Here is an 18,491-nt window from a genome sequence, read left to right as displayed (position 1 = left end):
ACCCCGTCCTGTGGGACGCCCGCAGCCGCCCGTGGATAGCCATACAGCTACCCTGAGGGGGGCATGTGCGCGGAGGCATCCGCTCAAAGACACGTTAACTCTAAAGCAAAGCTAGACAGCAGGGAGAACAAAACAAAACACACACGGTCGTTCCTCGCAGCAGCAGTGTCAAAACTGCGATGGCAAGCTGACAGGTTGTGCCGTTCATAACCGGATCTGAAAGTCCCGCGCGAACGCCCGCCGCCTTGCCTCATGGAGCCGCCACCTCAGGGAGCCCCTCGGCTCGGGTAGGACCCTGCTTCATGGAGCCTCCCCCCGCCCCATCGGGCCCCTCGCTTCAGGGAGTCCCTGGCCTGAAGGAGCCCCCCGCCTCAGGTAGGACCCCGCCTCAGACCGCTCCTCACCTCAGCAGTGCCTCACCTCGGCTCCCCCTCAGGAACGGCTCGCCCATCCCCGAGGGAAGGCGAACAGAACCGCCACCGTCCCCTCACCTTCGGCCTCTGGCTTCCCCCCCGCCGCGGCGGAGCGCCATGTCACCCCAAGGAAGGAGGGAAAGGCGAGTGTGGCGGCAGCTGGTGCGGTTGCACCGCCATTCCCGCTCCTCAGGTCTTTGCGCTCGCAGGCTATCACTTCACAGCAGGTTAGGCTTCTCCATTAACTTCCTGCATCTGGCAGTGAATACGGTGTAATGAGCCCCGGTGATAAAATCTAGGCCTTCTTGCTCCAAGAGCATCAGCCCATCCCACTTGAAATGAAAGGGAAGCACTTAATGTTTATTCATTGATTCTGGTAGAACTGTGTGCTTTTCAAGCAGAAAATACGAGATACTCCCAATCAACTGAATCATCAATCCATGGGAAAAGAGCTGAGGAGATCAAAAATGCTGATCAATCATAGCTGGGAGTAGCACGTTAATGGAGATGGAGTTCATTTTCTCCCATAAAGCGTTCCTGGTTAACCTCGACTTGCTATCTCTGTAGCAATTAGTGATGTTATGCTTGTAAAGCACAGATCAGTCCAATACACAATTACTACCTCAAAACCATTCTCATGAAACACCTCAGACTGCTAAACACACAATGTGCCTGAAAACAAAAGGGAAATGAATTAAAGGGTGAGCAGTTTAACACTCTGTACCCTCTGGCCAAATGCATGCAAGCGTGTAGGTTTGCCACATAACTATAGCTCACAGAGGCATATCGCTACCATTATTTTGTTCTACTTTAATCCCTCTGCATACAGCCATTCATTGGAATGTGTTCTCACCAAGCATTGAGAGCTTTTACCTGAAGGATGTCTTAATTGGCTGTTTTCCAAGGTGTCATCTCATACATGCAAAAAAGGAGTTAGGAGCAATGGGAAATGTCTCTATGAGTTAAGGTCATATGACATGGTCTCACACCCCGTCCTGTCTTGGTATCTATATGTAACTTGGTTGCCACATGAGTTGCTCCCAATGAAAATGTATGTAGAGGAGTAAGAACTCAGCAAAACTCAGGTTGCTGCTCCAGGCAGTTGTGGCGCCAGACACCTGAGCTTAAAGCAGGGAGTTTGCCTGTGTTCTCAGTGTGCTCCCTGTGCTTAGGGTCCAAACAGGAAACATTTGGGTATGGATACTTTGATCCCAAATCAATACTTTGATCCCAAGCCCCACCCAGGCTGTAAGACATGGATCATGACTTTCGACTTGGCACATTCAATACAAATGTCAGAGTTACAAGTTCCCTGAAAAGTATCTTCAGCTCTTCCATGTAAATCAGCCTCACATCAGTGAGCCTCTACTGCACTGTCACAAGAAACCATGCCTAACAGTACCCCACAAGGACATTTGGTATTGAGTTTACCACCTCTCTTAAGTCTTTTAACATCTTTGCCCAGCTTTCTATGAGAAGCTACCAAGGAAGAGGCATGAAGGAGAGCATGTAGAAGAGGAGACTCCAGTTTGCAGGAGGCAAGGAACTGGGAAGCAAATGAGAAGACCACAGTCAGAAAGGTGAGGGGAAGCTGTGAGATGCCCTAGTTGAAGGGAGCAGCAGAGAGAATTGAAAGGTTAATATTAAAATGTGTGTCTGTAACAATCTCTCTACACTCAGAGCTAGGAGTTACGGGCAATTGATGCAGGATTCAAAGTGGTGCAAGAGTAATCTGAACAACAGAGTTAAAGATGAGTTTTTTTTTTTAACTACTTGGTAAAACTTGCAGAAACCTGGGATAAAAGGAAGCTTAGTGATGGCATCAGTCTGTTACTAGATGGAAATAGTAGAACAGCTAACAATAATGTAAGAAAGAGCAGAAGAGCTCAGTAGCTGTTTCTGTTCTGTATTTGGGGAAGAGCCAGATGATATACGAATATCACATGATGATGATGAAACGCATTGCATTACAACAGGCACTGAGGAGGATGTTAAACAGAAGCTAATAAAGTTGGGCATCAGCAGGTCTAGGTAACTTTCATCCAAAAGTTTTAAAAGCACTGGCACAGAGTATCTTTAGACCATTAATGTTGATTTTCAATAAATCTTGGAAGACTGTTGAAGTTCCACAGGATTGGATGAAATATTGTACCAATATTTTAAAAGGGTAAACAGGGTGCCCAGGGTAATCATGACCTACCAGCTTGACAAGAATTCTGGGTAAAATAATGGGACATTATCTACATTACTTGATTAAAATGGACTAAAGGATGAAAACACATTAAGTGCAAATTAATGTGGAAAATAAATCTTGCCAGAATAATTTGATTTTTAATGGCATCAAAGTTTACTTGACTGAGGTAAGTAGGTCTGCAAAATATTTGTTTTGGTAACTTGTGGCTTTTTAATCAAGAAGCCAAAATGATACAGACTCATCACAAAATGTATTAAACTATTCAAACCCTAGCTAACTGACAGATACAAAGAGGGGAAGGGAGAAGTCATCATCAAAGAATATGGTTTTGGGGACTGTAGCAATTAGTTCTACACTACATTCTGTTGAAGTCTCTAAGCAGAGCATAAAGTCATCACTAACAAAGTTTGCAAGTGATGTAAGCATAAATAACAGGTCATGATGTAAAGTATCTGAGACAGCTTGATAACGAGTAATACACATTTCTGTACAGCCAAATGTAAAATCAGGCACCAAAGGATAAAGACAGTTATTATAGGATGAGAGAATTTGTGCTCTCATGCTCAAAAACCTCAAGAGTCACGTATAATGAGAAGAAAATGAGCAGGTGATGTGGTGCTGTGACCAATAGGCTAATGCAGTCCTTGGCTTTATAAACAGGAGAGTATAGGAAGATGTCTTTATTTTTCTGGTACTGGTCCAAATGCTCCTGAAGCCTGATATCCTAATTCCTTAATTCCTTAATAGAAGCTGGAAAGAGCTGGTTCAGAGAAGAATGGTAAGAATTATTTAGATAGAAAGTGAAAATGTTCAATCTATTTCAGTGTCAGAAAAGAAGGTGAATGGGTGATTCAATCACAGGTTTTAAGTACTTCCAAATTCAGTGACTGTATGCTAAAGGCAGATTTATTCAGCTTCCTGGTGAGCCTTCTACCAGTGAAGAGTTTAAGGAGACTTTAAGGAGAAACAAGTTAGATTTTTCAGCACTGGAAATGTCAAAATCAGGTGCTTTAAAGATTATTTAACTTTCATTATTTGTAATGTTTTATATATATTTTAACACAAGCAGGAGTTCAGTCCTGTAAGTCTGTTACCTATGAGGTACAACCAGGTGACAGTAGCTGTGGATTCTGGCTACTAGTCTATGCAGAAGCCAGTTTCCTTGGGCACTAAATAACAACCTGTGATCCCTTCAGCATCATCTGACACAGATCATGAGCTGTTGAGCACATGATGGGAGCAGCCCTGTGGTCGGTAATATTTACACTGGTTGAAGGGATGGGTGGATTTGTTCAGAGAAGGCTAATCCTTTGATACGTTTTGCATACAAAGGTAACTTTGCTGGAAGCTGGGAGATTACTCCTGGCAAGTGTGACTGTGTGATTATCCTACTACTAAACTCTTCCTCTGGCATCTGTTTCTGGCTACTATCACAGGCAGCATCTTTCTCATGGCAAGCAGTCTCTCAGGTCCATACCACTGACCCACTCCTGATCTCTGAACAGTGGAGTGGGAGTTCTACTGGGAGCAGAGAATAGGCACTTGATAATAAATAGGCATAGGTGCTGGAGATGGCAAGAACTAGGGGAGAGAAGAACAGGAACACACAGTGTAAGAAGGTCAAAGACTGACTTGGGTAGGGGATTGTACATGAGGTTCTGGACCTCTCCAGCATCTGGCATCAGTTGAAACATTCGGGAGTCTCCGGATCTGATAAGGTACATTCAATTAGGAAACCTTGCAGCAAAATGTTCATTACTCCCCAAATATAGTTCCTGATACAAATACTCAGTCTTCTACTGATACGTAAGACCTCGAGTAGAAAAGGCCTGTGTGTGAACCTAAGCTTCCAAACCTCATTGGTGACTGAAGCTTTTATTCACAGCTCCATGGAATAAAATGCTGGCTTTTTTCCACACGCTTGCTAGTAACTGATTGCATTCCACGCTCTGACAGAAACAATACTCTAAATAGTCATTACTCCCACCACTGCTAGTGGAGTGCTTAGTGATCATTTAACCAGTTTCTGTTGTGAAAAAAAACAACTCATTGATTACACCCGTAGAAAGACACTGTGAGCTGTAATATGCAGACCAGATTTTGCCCTCTAGTGGATGAGTGGCTAGTCCAGCTCCTCTGGTGTGTGTCTTTATACGCCTTGGTGATCTCATCAGCCTTGAATCTTGGATTTTTTTTTTAATTCTGTGTAGGCTTCATCCATTATACTCAAGTAATACCTGCACCAAAACAATCTGAATCAATACCAATGCTTGGCTAAATGTCCTCAGGCTCCTATATTAAGGTTAACTCAGTGAGTCATACAATAAAGCCACTAATACATAGGCACTAAATTAATCTATGATGCGTTTTCCACCAGATAAGACTTAATCTCTTGAAAAGAGAAAGACCTGCTAGGTCACCTTCTCCTTGCATGGGTCAATTTAGAGTCATTTCATGCTGAAAACCTATTCTTATTTTGCTCAGTTTAAATTCTAAACATGCCATTTTTTCTTAGGAGTAAAAATAGATGGCATTTCAATCCTTTCCAACAGTGCACTCACATTCGTTATGCATTTAAAGGGGGCAATAGCTTCTTTACTGTCTGTGCTGACTAAATCTTGAAACATGCATCACTTTTCTCTCCATACTCCGGATACTGGCCTAGAGGCTCTAAAAGATCTGTGTGTGTATTTGTGCTAAATTTCTGTGAGCTTGAGCAAGCACTTTGGACTTTAATTACATCTTGATTTTTTCTTTTCCTCTCCCTCTGGCACTCATTTTAGCTTATTAGCCCAAGCTTCATAAGGAAACAACATTTATTCAATTAAATTGTTTGTCTTTATGTTCCCCTCCCTCCTTCCCATATCTTTAGGATCTCTTGGCCAATTTCTGCTACAGCTGAAATAGTGGTAGGCCTCAAAGGAAATTTAGTTCTTACAAGTTTTGTGGCAATCCATGGCCAAACATAAAAGGGATGAGCCATAGCAAGATCAGCTCAGCTGGTACTTACCCTGTGTGGCCCCAGCTGGTTTGTTACTCTGCGCGTGCACACTCAGGCAGCATACACACACTGCCACGTTACTCCCAGCATACGCTGTTTCAGCCTAGGAGCATTGCAGGGAATGTGGAGGAAGCTGAGGTCATTGTGGTAGGAGGGTCACCAAGGACATGGCAGGGCTAGAGCTATTCCAAGGAAGAGATCAGAGGGTGAAGACACAAATCTATGCAAACAAGGGCTGTTTTTCCAATACTCCCAGGACAACTTTTCAAGGGTTGTTACTTGGACTCAGTTTTTGAGACTGAAATGTGATCTTGGGTAATTTTAAAGCCTCTACTAAGCGAGAAGTCAACTTACAGGATTTGGTAGTCCCTGTTAACAGGAAAACAATAAACATTTGAATAATTTAATTCTTACTGCTTATTTTCCTATTCATCTGTATTTGGAAGCCCTGGTAATGCTTAAGCACCTTTCTGATTACATTCCCGGTCTGGCCGGAAGCTGGAACTGCCTTTAGTGAATACCCATGGGGTTTGAGTATTTGTGAGGATGTTCCAGATGAACATGTCTGTGCTCAGTAACAAAAAACCTGCCAGATTTGGAATCGGGAGGAACAGGTTCTCGTTCCACTTTTCAGCTGACTTGCTGAGTGACATTTAACCTGTCTGATCCTCTCTCCTGGTGTGTACAGTAAAAGTAGTTCTATTTACAGCATGAGTAAGTATTGCACGAGACCTTAAGAAGGGCAAAGAAACCACTTTGAAAGTCTCCCATGAAAACTGCTATTATGACGATTACTTGAAAAACTATCATTTGGAAGATATGAAATCATCACCTAAATATGTGCTTTCTGGTTCACTGAAACAAAAGACCTTTGAGATTCAAAAATGAATAGGAGCTTGAAAGATTGGCTTCATCTACAGCACTGCGTCTTCCTAAAGTGCTGAGAAATATGCATTTTCCTTTTGAAGACCTAAAAGTACTTCACAAATAGCTGAAACCTGTTAAACCTCTATGAGGATTAAGCAGGCTAAAAAATGCATTTAACAGTTTGGTCTAGAATCATAGAACTCCTGATCTTGCATACTATCCCATGTATATTGGTATATCACTTGAGTGTGATGCGATTTAATTTCTTCAATCATATAAAACCTTTCACATATAAAAAACTATAGTACTCCAGGAATAATGTTGTAGCTGTGCCAGTGGATAGTGGAAGTTAGGATAATTGAGATTCTCATTTTTTGGGGAAGAGTTATAATTCATTTAGTTTGGTGTAAAAAATCTGCCTTACATTTGATACATTGGTGGGGAGTGATCGGCATATCTAACAGCTTCTAGAATGAAGTTTCTGAGTTGTTGACAGCCCTTTCGTAACAGCCATATGCACTTTTCCAACATACTTACATTTCATGGCCAAGGGGAAGCATAATGGTGATTTTCAAATTGAGATTCTCCAAAACTGGACCAAATACATGCCCACAAGAGAGCTTACAAGCTCATGAAGTCAGTCTACATAGCAACAGTCTCAGGCATCTGTGTGGGTTTTGGTGAACATACTCAGTGCTTGATGCACTCAATCATAGAGGCTGGACTTACCGAGTATGCTGGCTGAGAACAAACCCCATCAGACACTTCAGAAAGGAATTCCACCAGCAAACAGTAGCACAGAGGATATTTTGCACAGGATTTTTGAATGACTGGTTTTGTGAACTGAAACCCACTCCCTCGAGTGTCAACACTTCAGATGCAAGGCAAATTCTAATAGCAAAACAATTTTAGAGAAATCAAACCACTACAATTTAAACTTTAATTATATCAAGTACAAAATAAAACTATTTCAAGCTGAAAAAATCATATTGGCACAGGTATTATTAAATAACCCATTACTAAGAGTGTTGAAGTGATGCTTTTTTTGATGTGAGAAGCTTTGCTTTTGTTTCTCCCAACGTAACTGTATTTTATGACCAAGAAAGCCATCTGATTTTTTTACAGATTTGGTATATAAATTAAATGAATCTGTTCATTGTTGTACTTATCTAATACAAATGAACACGCATTTCATATAGAAAAATATCTAATCCTATTTAAATCCTGGTTTAATCTGTGATGTCTTGTAACTGAGTTCCATGCACTAATTGTAGTACTTTAAAAGTATTATATTTCATCCAATATAAATGCTCTGCTGCACAATTTAACTTAATACCCTTTTTTTCCCATATAGGAACAATCAATTTTACTTTATATAATCCTCTATTCTGTTTATTTCCACTATGTTCCTTCTCATTCATCTTTGTTCTGCAAACTCTCTATTCTCTTTAAACCACAAGTTTTTGTGCATCTTATATGGTGTCGGTTTTAGCTTTTAGGTTCCTGGTTATACCCTTACTGACATGCTGAGGGCTATGGCCAGAGTTGAGAGGGCTTTGTCACTTAGAGAAGCACTGTCACAGCCTTGGTGTTGCTGCCCTCTCTTTTGGGGGATAACAGTCACACAACAACAAGCAGAGCTATCCATTTGTGCACCAGACCAGCTGAAAAGTCAGGTTTTCTTCCTGGATGGTCAAACCTAAATATTAACACATCCTTCTGGAACAGCCCTAGACAGCTTTAAGTTGCTTTTGTAAAAAATATTTAACATTCTCAAAATTCACCTTAAGCATCAAAAATTCTATGCTGTGATGGTGGCCAAACGCTGTCACAGGTTGCCCATAGAGGTTGTGGGGTCTCCACCCTTAGAGATATTCAACCTTACTCAGTATGGTCCAGGGCAATCTGCTTTAGCTAACCCTGCTTGAACAGAAGCTTATAGACCTCCAGAGATCCCTTCCCACTTCTACCATTCTGTGATTATGTGAAAGGCACCTAAATATAAAACAAAGGCCAAGGTGGGAACAGAAAAGATTAAGGTCAGAAACTACTACTTCTGATTTCTTGTATATACTGTAATAGCAGCACTAAAAAGTGATGCATCCCATCTTTGTGTGCCTTACAGACATTAGTGTGGAGCACTGTGAGGGAGTGCTGCACTATAATTTTTTCTCTATACCCTCCTTCCTCATCAGTTCCACAGATCTGCAGGTCTATGAACCTGAGGGAGGAGAGAGAAAGCTGCCAGTCTTGGCAGGAGAAGAAAGGACACAGAGGAAAAGAGACCAGAGACTCCTGGGGCATCAGAAGGCAGAGGATGAGGAACAGCAGAAGCAGTGAGAACACACATCTTGCATGAAGCTCATCACTTCTGAACAAGGTAGGAAATATGTTTCATAAAAAGTCTTTAGTCCAAATGTAAAGTTGCCAACGTGCCTATGAACATGAACTTACGTATTTCCAGTATGGTCAGTTTTGTTGTTTGAGGGTTGTTTTTTTTTTTTTTGAGGATGTAAATAAACAGAAGTATAAACCTTAATCTAGTATATCTTCTTTTCTTTCTGTGTTTATGTGAAAGGTTAGATCTAATATATATATAAATTTATCCCTTAAGTCTTTCTGAATTGAAAGGAAGAGCTGGGTTTTCTTTAGAAAGGAAAAGAACTGAAACTTACTTGAAAGGAAGTGGTAGATGCAGTTGGCTCATTGTTATCTTAAGCATTTCCCTTCTTTGTTGTGCTGGAGATAAATGAATAGCTCTATACATGGCCATACATGACTCTCAAGCTCTGTCTCATTCTTTTTTGTAATTAAATCACTCAATGCATGATGGAGTCAAACTCCAGCAAAAGGGATTTTATTCTTGAAGGAGTTCAGCAGGCTCCACTCTTGCAACAGTATCTTGGGTTATCTGCTGTTCTTTTCCTTAATGACAATGGGTGTGGTGGGCATCAAAACCACAATCCTTTGTACATACAGTCTTTTTAAGCTAAGTCTTTTAAAGAAGAAAGGCTCACACATCTGTGCTGCAGATGCAGATAAGTTTTCCTTTCCCCTTAAGCAATTCAAGATTACATTGCTCAAGTTCAACCACACTTGAAAGAGGCAACTGGTAACTGCTGTAGGAGAAAGTCACAAATGACTGCCCCCGCAAGGGCAGCAAAGGCAAGGCATCCACTGTAGCAGCTTTTAGCAGCAGAGGGCTTGTGAGCCACATAGAATCATAGAATAGCTAGGGTTGGAAAGGACCTTAAGATCATCCAGTTCCAACCCCCCTGCCATGGGCAGGGACACCTCACACTAAACCATGTCACCCAAGGCTCTGTCTAACCTGGCCTTGAACACCACCAGGGATAGAGCATTCACAACTTCCCTGGGCAACCCATTCCAGTGCCTCACCACCCTTACAGTAAAAAACTTCTTCCTTATATCCAATCTAAACTTCCCCTGTTTCAGTTTTAAGCCGTCACCTTTGTACTATCATTACCTGTAGGTCTAGACTTCTTTGTATGGTTATTTCTCCCCTATCAGAACAGCCACAGGGAATACAGTGCCCATATTTGAGGGGAAAGGTGTAATAGAGGGCAGGTAGAGAAGGAGAGGGTTAGAAAAATGGGCTCCTTCTGCTTTCTTGAGTTCCTTGAGCAGTTCTTGTTCACACACACACAAATTTGTCTAAGTACACTCTGAAATATTCAAGGCATTAGCGAAAATCCAAAGCATCTTGTTCAATTGCTTCTCCACCCACATTCTTCATTGAATTAAAGGATATCCTACACACGCTTTTGTTTCACTGATTCCCCAAAGATCATTTCATCACACAAAGCAAGAATCTTCAGCATATTCATAGTAATGTCTAAGCCATGGCATTCAGCATTACGATGTTCCTGGCACAAGGGATGTTATTACAGGGTTGAAGAGATGAATAGATGGCAGATTTCTGCAGGGCAGCACATCAGAAAATGGACATCAAAAGAACCTGGCTCAGAAAGCAGAGGGTATTACCAGATTCTGGCAAATTCCCACTCATTTTTGAACAGTAACACTGTCAGGCTGTGTCAGCTACATGTCCATCCTGGAATACCTCCATAAAACTGTGTTTGCTTATCCAGTAAAAGCACTTCCATTTCAACATCCGCCCCTCTAGATGAAGACCGCATAATCTTCATTAATAAAAAAATATTTGGGGCTAAATCCAAACACAATCTTAAATCATTAGCAATATCCCAGAGAAAACATGGCACAAGGCTCTGCAGCCATCAAAATACCTTTGTTTTTCTCCAGTCATTTTTCAAGAACTAGAAACCCTGCAGATCTCTGAATGTGTGAACAGCTCTTACAGGACATGTAGGTTGTCACATATTACATGGCATCTCCACAGACCCCAACAGGATGACAGGCCACAGTATGTGACAGGAAATCTTTTAACTTTCTGTTTCCTCTTTCACCAAGAACTGGTTGGAATTTATTTTCTTAAAGCTCTTTTGAACCACAAGCAACAATTCTTGAGTAGGCATTGAGGAAGGAGAAGCACAGACACTGACGTGCTATCGCCACCTGAATTATTATGCTAGGATATAAAAATAGTTTGAAAAGCAGCATGGCCAAAATTACTGTGTCATTTAATTACAATCTACTTTCATGACAGGCCGTCAGTTAATTAAGAGTGTCAAAATGCTGAATTGCCTCCAGCTTCTACATGCTTTGCAAATGACATGGAAGTCATCTTTGTAAATAGCAACAGCTTAACCGAAAATGTAAAACCCATAGTGAAAGGCTTTGAAAAATGAGGCAGGCAGCTGAACTGACATCAAATTTGCCGTACCACAAATTCACTAGGGAAGAGAGTTATACCCCATTTAATTTGCTCTCTGAAGATCACATTCACATGACAGTTTCTTTCGTGTGTTTGAAACTATTTTTCTGAAATTGATGTTTTGGAAATGTTATAAAACGGGAGCCTTAAGTGACTGTGGTCAATGCAGCTATGCACATGGCCTGGCTCCAGCAGCGGCACCTTCCCTCCAGACTGCTACAACACAGGCTACTGTAAAGCAGGAAAAAGCTTTGAGAAAGGTTTGTTACTGGTCTTTTAGTTCAAAGTTCACGTTCACTGAATCCCTAGTAACACATATGACACTAGAGAAAACTCCCTGCAGAGGGAATCATGCTTGAATAAACTTGGAAAACATTGGAATTATTTTATCTATTTATAGCCATTATACAGCTAGCACTAAACCCCTTATTCTCTTTATAGGACAGTCTTTTTAAATAGATTATTTTGTATAAAATAAGTTTTATGTAAATGTTAGCAAACCAAAAGAATAATATAGTGGAAAGCAGACTGGATAGAAAACTCATGCCTGAACCAGCCATCAAAGGGTAACAACAGCGCCCAAACACAGAATTAAACCAAACATCTCAAAACCAAAATGAAACAGTGCAGTTCTCCTCCCTCATTCCTCTTTGGCGATGAGGTGGTCCTTTCACTGCACAGCCAGGAAGAAAAGGTTTATTTCCCTCTACTCCAAGGGAAATGAGTACTTCACACTGAAAACCCCTAAACTCGTAAGCAAACATCACCCCCTGTAGTTTGCAAAAGGCTGAGCACCTTAGTGATAAGAAAATCTTGTCTGTTGACTGAATAAGGGAACCAAGCTAAAACCCAGCCAGAACTTTATGTGGTATGGCAACATGGAAATGTGTACGTCACAGAGTGTGTGAATAAAAATGGTAAGGCTACAAGGAAGCAAGCTCAGAATTCAGCAGAACTGTGACAGTGTCCAGGTGATTAACAGATTAGAGGGTGAAGAAAAGACTGAATTTCAGGATAATTTATGTGTGGGACAACAGGCCACAGAACCAAAAGCTGACCAGAAAACAAGAATGGTTCCCTTTGCCAGGGTGATAAATGCCCCAGTGCAATTTTCACAAAATGGTGATTCTTCCAACAGTTTTATGTCTGTTGCAAAGGGAATATGTGCTGGGGGGATCCTGCTACTCCTGTCCTCTTGTCCTAGGACACTATTGCTATTTCTGTATGGAGTCCTGAGCCCTGTAAGTGGACTTCACTGCCATTTACAATGACTGAAAACCGGATGTCAATTATTTGATTGGGTAAAGGGCCATCTTTTATTCTGTGTCTTTACAGAAAACAGTGTAACAAGGAGTTAGTATCCAGAAAGACCCATTACACAATATGATCATGATGCAACATTAACTGCACACTGTCTTCTCGCCCAGGGGCTTACCTTCAGCATCTGACAAACCTTGAGATCCAGCATTAGCCCAACAGTGGCTGGAATGGCCTTGGCTACACCTATTGCCACTAATGGTGGAAATAACCCCATCAGTTGCAGCTGTACTGGCTCAGCAAATGCTTTGGACACCAGCTTGTGCTAGCCTCCTTAAACACGAAAATATACCCTGAATTCCCATTTGCCAGGAGGGGTGCTGAACATGGACTGGATGAGTCTGAAATCCTGAAGGCATTGGCATATAGACACCAAGTCACACAATAAAAGTGCATGTGTGAATGAAAGCAACGATGTCACTGGTGTCATGTAAAGATCTCCTTGCTGAATACAAATGTCACTATTCCAGGCCCTCTTCCCCAGCAGTTCATTTCCCTTTCACTAGTACATAAGGGGAAAAGGAGAAGAAAAAAAAAAGACACATGTTCATCTTGATCATGTCATTTATTAAGTCAGCAGTGATGGCAAACAGGGAATCATTCAGTCTTACCATCACAGACAAACCCCACCACTAAGTCCCATGGAAGCGTACATTTGTAGAGAGGACAGGGCCGTAAGTACACACACTCCTTCCACTTGTCCTATGATCTTGATGGTTCTGCTTGAACCTTCCCGTTCTCCTAGCAAAGTTTTGCCTTCCCAGCAACTCCTTGCTTAAGCAAAATGACATTGCTTCACTGGGTGTTATTAAGCCTATAAAAAACCCCAGGCTTATTTATGCCTTGCTAAATCACATGATTGAGATTTTGTGGAGTGCTGTGAGTCAGAGCACCTGAGAAGCCCTGACCAGCCATTTCCTCAACGTCTCAATGACAGATGTCTGCAAGTTGTTCAGGTTTGTAACTCCCAAGTCAGTCAGCTGAATGTTTTGAGCTTGCTGAGAAAGGTTCTGGCAATTTCAAACTGCCAGATACCCTTGCAAAACAATTTTGACTACCATATACGTTTAAAGACAATATTAGCCAATAGAACAGGGCACAGTAAATCATAATACACACAGCAGGAACCTGCTTGCTTGATGGAAAAGGGAAAGAAAAAAAGTCTTTGGTATCTTTGACATCTCTCCTGTATGTTTGCTTTTACCAAACTAGAGACATTCTGGGTATAAAACCTACAAATATTTTTGCTTTAAGAGGATTACTTAAAGATGGTAGCAACAACTGTTAAAGCTTGCTTTATTGTGCAAGGAGACAATGCACATAATACTTCCCACAGCCTTTTTCATGGGACTGCTTCCGAGAGTAAGACCAATTGAGGACAAGTATTCAATCACCTCTCTCATCTTGGCTCATCTGAGATTTAACACAGAAGGGGAAAAATTAAACCAAGGCACATCTCATGCAAATTTTAACACAGATTAATGTCTCAGCAGAGAAGCTAACAAAAAGAATTTCTCACCATGCTTATTCAATGCAAGTGAAGTCTTGTTCTGAATAGCTACTGGTTCATTTGTTCTTCCCTGACAAATCCTGGCCATCCCAAACCATAACAAACATGAAGGCCGAAGCAGTTGGAAAATATTAGCATACTGCAATGTCAGGAAGCTCAAACTGAACAGCTCTGTATCTCAGACAATACTCACCTCAGCTATAAAGAAAGGAAGGCAAAACTGGCAGTCATATAGGAAAATGCACCTGGTACACATTCCTGATGATGCCTGTGAGCCACTGAGGAAATGTCAGTATAAGACACCTAAGCCCTTTATTACAGCTTACTGCAAACTCATGGAGTGCTGTGCAGATTAAAAACAGAGGAAGTGGATGCTTTTTCATGGACAGTTTCCATCAGTGAAGATGCTAATGATGTGTGTCAGCTTGCTCCGAAAGAACACGCAAATCTTGCTCAAAGAAATCACCGAGTTCTCAGTGACCCAGACCTGCACCATAAAAATCCTCTATAATTTAACAAAATCATCAGGACAGAACACACACACCACTAGAAACAATAGCTGGATTATCCCTTCAAATTTGACTATAGCCTTTAAAAGAAAAAGAGCGGACAGACTAGTTTTATGGAAAAGCCATTTCAAGGTTCTCGGGAGAAATGAGCTGGAAAAAATCACCATGTAATGGGATAAACAACTACAATTTCAGGGCTGGAAGTGGCCAACGTGATTCCTCAGTGCCCACTGCCAATGAAAGCAACTCTGCAACTCAAAGGGCAGCAGAAGAGAGAGAGGTAGTAATAGCCCTATGTTCAAAAGTTAATAATTTACAACACAGAAATCATGTGGCTGAGAGAAAGGTGATATAGAAAAGCCTAGAAGATGTAACACATTCCATGTATTTCAGAAGACTGGCACCACTTTTGTGTCAGAATAAAAATCTCAGCAAAATACCCAAATATCCAGCAGCAGATTATAGGAAAACCTGGCGTCCTTTGGTCTAGCTGAGGAAAAGAGGCTGTGGGAAACTTAAAACAGGTGAAGAAACCCTTATTCAAAGTAAGAATTCTTTTAGGCCCTATTTCCTTTCTTTCAGAAACATGCAAAAATGCAAACCGTCACTGACAACTGCCAATCACACAGAGCAGACCAGTCTCCAGCAATAGAACAAGCCTTTCAAAATGAACAGAACTTTAGTTGCATCATTACTCCCTGGAGACTAAAAATGCTGTAAGCAAGTTAGCTATTTTCAATTAAACAGCATGTGTCAGAAACCCTTTGAAACCAGGTCTTGTCACAAAAATGGAAATTCCTTATTAAAGATCTCACTAAATAACTTAAATAGCGATTTTCAGTGAACAAGGACCCAGAGCATGAATCAAAACCTTGAGATTGCCTCAAAAATCACTGTTCATCTGAAGAGACACACACAAAATGGGCTGATGGAGAAAGGCTGCATTTGGGTGCTGTGTAGCAGCAAAGCAGCGTGGCTGGGTCAGAGGCTGGCTGTGGTATTGGCACACTGGGGTCACATGCTGCAGCAGTGTACATGCCTTACAAGGCATAATGAACTGTACTGAACCCTTATTTCACAATTGAAAAGGTCAAAATCAAACTGCAAATTGCACTATCTTCTATGGAGACAGGTTGAGAAAGTTGGGGCTGTTCATCCTGAAGAAGGCTCCAGGGAGACCCTACAGCAGCTTCCAGTACCTAAAGGGGCTAGCAAGAAACCTTGGAGAGGGGCTTTTGACAATGGCAAGCAGTGACAGCATAAGGAGGAATGGCTTTAAGCTACAAGAGGGGAAATTTAGATTAGACATTAGGAAGAAGTTCTAGGTGGCCTAGAATGGCAAGACACTGGCACAGGTTGCCCAGAGAAGCTGTGGCTGCCCCATCCCTGGCAGTGTTCAAGGCCAGGTTGGACAGGGCTTGAAACAACCTGCCCTAGTGGAAGGTGTCCCTGCCTGTGTGGGAGGTTGGAACTGGACGACCTTTAAGGTTCCTTTCAGGGAGCTTCACTGTTGGTGTGCAAAGGTCTGGTACCCTGCTGACAGTCTGTTAAGATTTTAAGTCTTCATTTACCTAACTCTGGCAAGAATTTGCATCACTTGGAAATTTCCAGCTTCACACATGGCCTCAAAATCAAATCTGATGTTCCCAGAACGTAGTTTGCATCACATCTCCCAATGTCTGTAGAGAGCTGGTCACATGGCACTGGCTCTTCTTTGTCAGCCAGGTTGCATTAGACAATCTAAAAATACATTAAATACTTTCTAATATTACTTTTTGACATAAGCAGTTATTAGAGCCGCCCAAGGATGTTGCAAGAAAAGGCAAGAGGTCATGTAACTCCTTTTATTCAGCTGGGGTACCTTCACTGAAAGGTCAAAAGGCCTTGATATATATTTGTGTCAATGTTTGCCTTAGCACTGATACTTTATTAAAAATGCTAATAACAACTTCAAGATCTCAAATGAGCAAATAATCCCCTTTAACTCCAAGGAGGCAACTAATTTAGCATAGTTACAAAACCCATCTGCAATGCAAAGTTCAAGGAAATGCTGCCTAATTCTCTTCATATTTGAGAATGACAGATACCAGGTTGCCAAGAAAAGAAATAGTGCCTGAGCAAGCTGTAGGTGTGTTGTTTAGTGAGAGGGTGTTTCCTAATACTCACAGCCCACCAGCTTTTATCATGTGGAAGTAGAGCAGCTTTTTTTCTTTGCACAGATCTAGTTCTTTCCTGTCAAAAAGCACCCAGGGTCTGTGTTCATTAATTTACAGAATGCCTGGTTACAGCACTCCTGAAATAAAGGCAAAACAAAGCACTGGAAGAGGTACAAGTGTGGGTTTCTGTGCCAACTACACAGTGCCAGTTATAAATAACAGCCCAGTTCCCTATAACCCTTCTCTAGATGCCAACCCAAGCTTCCACCCAACCATACCAAGGCCTCTTCACTTGTCTCTGCTTGGCTACCTGAAGCCTCGATTGTCACTATGGCCAACCAGGTTCTGAATAAATCCATTCAGTTCTCCAGCATCTGCAACCTGGTCTTTGGCAGGGGGTGATTAAAAATAAGTAATAAAATTACTTGGTGCGACAGCGAAGAGCTGAATATGAATAACCATTCCCTGTACTTCTGCTGTTACCTCTGTAAAGCTGCTGTGGCTGTTGTGATGTGCTTCTGTTCTGCATCACTTCATTTGCTTGAGTAGAAAACATGGATCAATTACTTAGTGTAATCTTGATCTCCAGAACAGTCTGTTCACTTCATTGAACAAATCAACATTGACTTTGAATAATAAAAGGCCAGTCTTAACTGCCAGTGGAAGAATTCACTCACCTCCATCTACAGGGCAGTTTGCTCAGCCCCTCTGTATAGCCCTGCTGCCTGGAGCAGCACAGTCCAATTCCAGGGAAACTCAAGAGGATCCTTCCTGGGATATTCCTCAGTAGAGGCAGGAATTCATCTCTTACACTTAGCACAGATTTACTGAGCTAACTTCCTCAGTTCCTTCCTCTGAACAGCAATACATTGGTCAACCAATACACTACTTGGTCATCTGCAAGACCTCCAGTGCTCACTGCATACACACCAAATCCAAAACGCTGATTGTGAAGATCCTGGCAGAGGGAGTTCATAGCAACTCCTAGTTCCCATGGGAAGTTGAAAAATACTACTGAATTACCAGCATATTTCAGTAAAACTTCAGCAGCAGCTCTAAATTCATCCTTATCATTCTTATGTCGGAATATTTGAAGAATGCACAGCAAAAACTAAGAAAAACCTCAGAACAAACCCACACCTTCCTTTCCCCCCTCAAGGTCTGTACTGTATGTTAAGCATGGGGTCTGTACCAACTCCTTCCACCCTACCAACACTACTAGCTGCAGACTTACTCTTTTTAAAGTGCTGCAAGAGAAATCCCCTTCCAGCACTCAGTACCAGGTCTCCAGCATCACTAACATCATACATGAGCATTTTTTTTTTTTCAACACAGCAAATGCACCACAACTGCAAGGGTTTTCTTTTTTATGCACTCAGGAGAAGCCAGCCAGACCCAGATTTCCCAGCTATAAACCAGGGACCTAACACAAATCCACCAGCAGCCAGTGAAGGAAGACCAGCATTTGCCATCTTAACACATTTGCCAAGTTCTTAATTCTTTGGCCTTCATTAATTCAGCTTTGATTCTCATGGATGCAAGAGATGTTTCAACTCACTTTCTGCTCTATCTTCCTTAAATCTTAGCCAAGATTCTTAAATCATAGCCAAGTTATTTAGTGTTTTAATATCTTTACCAGTGTCTTTTATATGTCAACAGTGTTTAAGTAGTGAGCAAGTAAGCTCAAGAGCTTCAAAAATAGTGGTTA

General features: G+C 41.6%; 1 long non-coding RNA gene across 1 annotated transcript; it reads left to right on the top strand.

Annotated features, from left to right (window-relative positions):
* The first annotated feature begins 1,876 nt into the window (after positions 1-1,876).
* On the top strand, positions 1,877-17,736 carry LOC134165979 (uncharacterized). The gene is made up of 3 exons (XR_009965716.1): positions 1,877-1,993; positions 8,671-8,855; positions 17,646-17,736. It is a non-coding gene; the product is annotated as an uncharacterized LOC134165979 (long non-coding RNA).
* Positions 17,737-18,491: the final 755 nt, after the last annotated feature.

The sequence above is a fragment of the Pezoporus occidentalis genome, unplaced genomic scaffold, assembly GCF_034315485.1.
Source record: "Pezoporus occidentalis ecotype Australia unplaced genomic scaffold, CSIRO_AGI_Poc_V1 ctg25, whole genome shotgun sequence".
In the NCBI taxonomy this organism is placed as follows: domain Eukaryota; kingdom Metazoa; phylum Chordata; class Aves; order Psittaciformes; family Psittacidae; genus Pezoporus; species Pezoporus occidentalis.
This window is presented reverse-complemented; position numbering and strand designations above follow the sequence as displayed.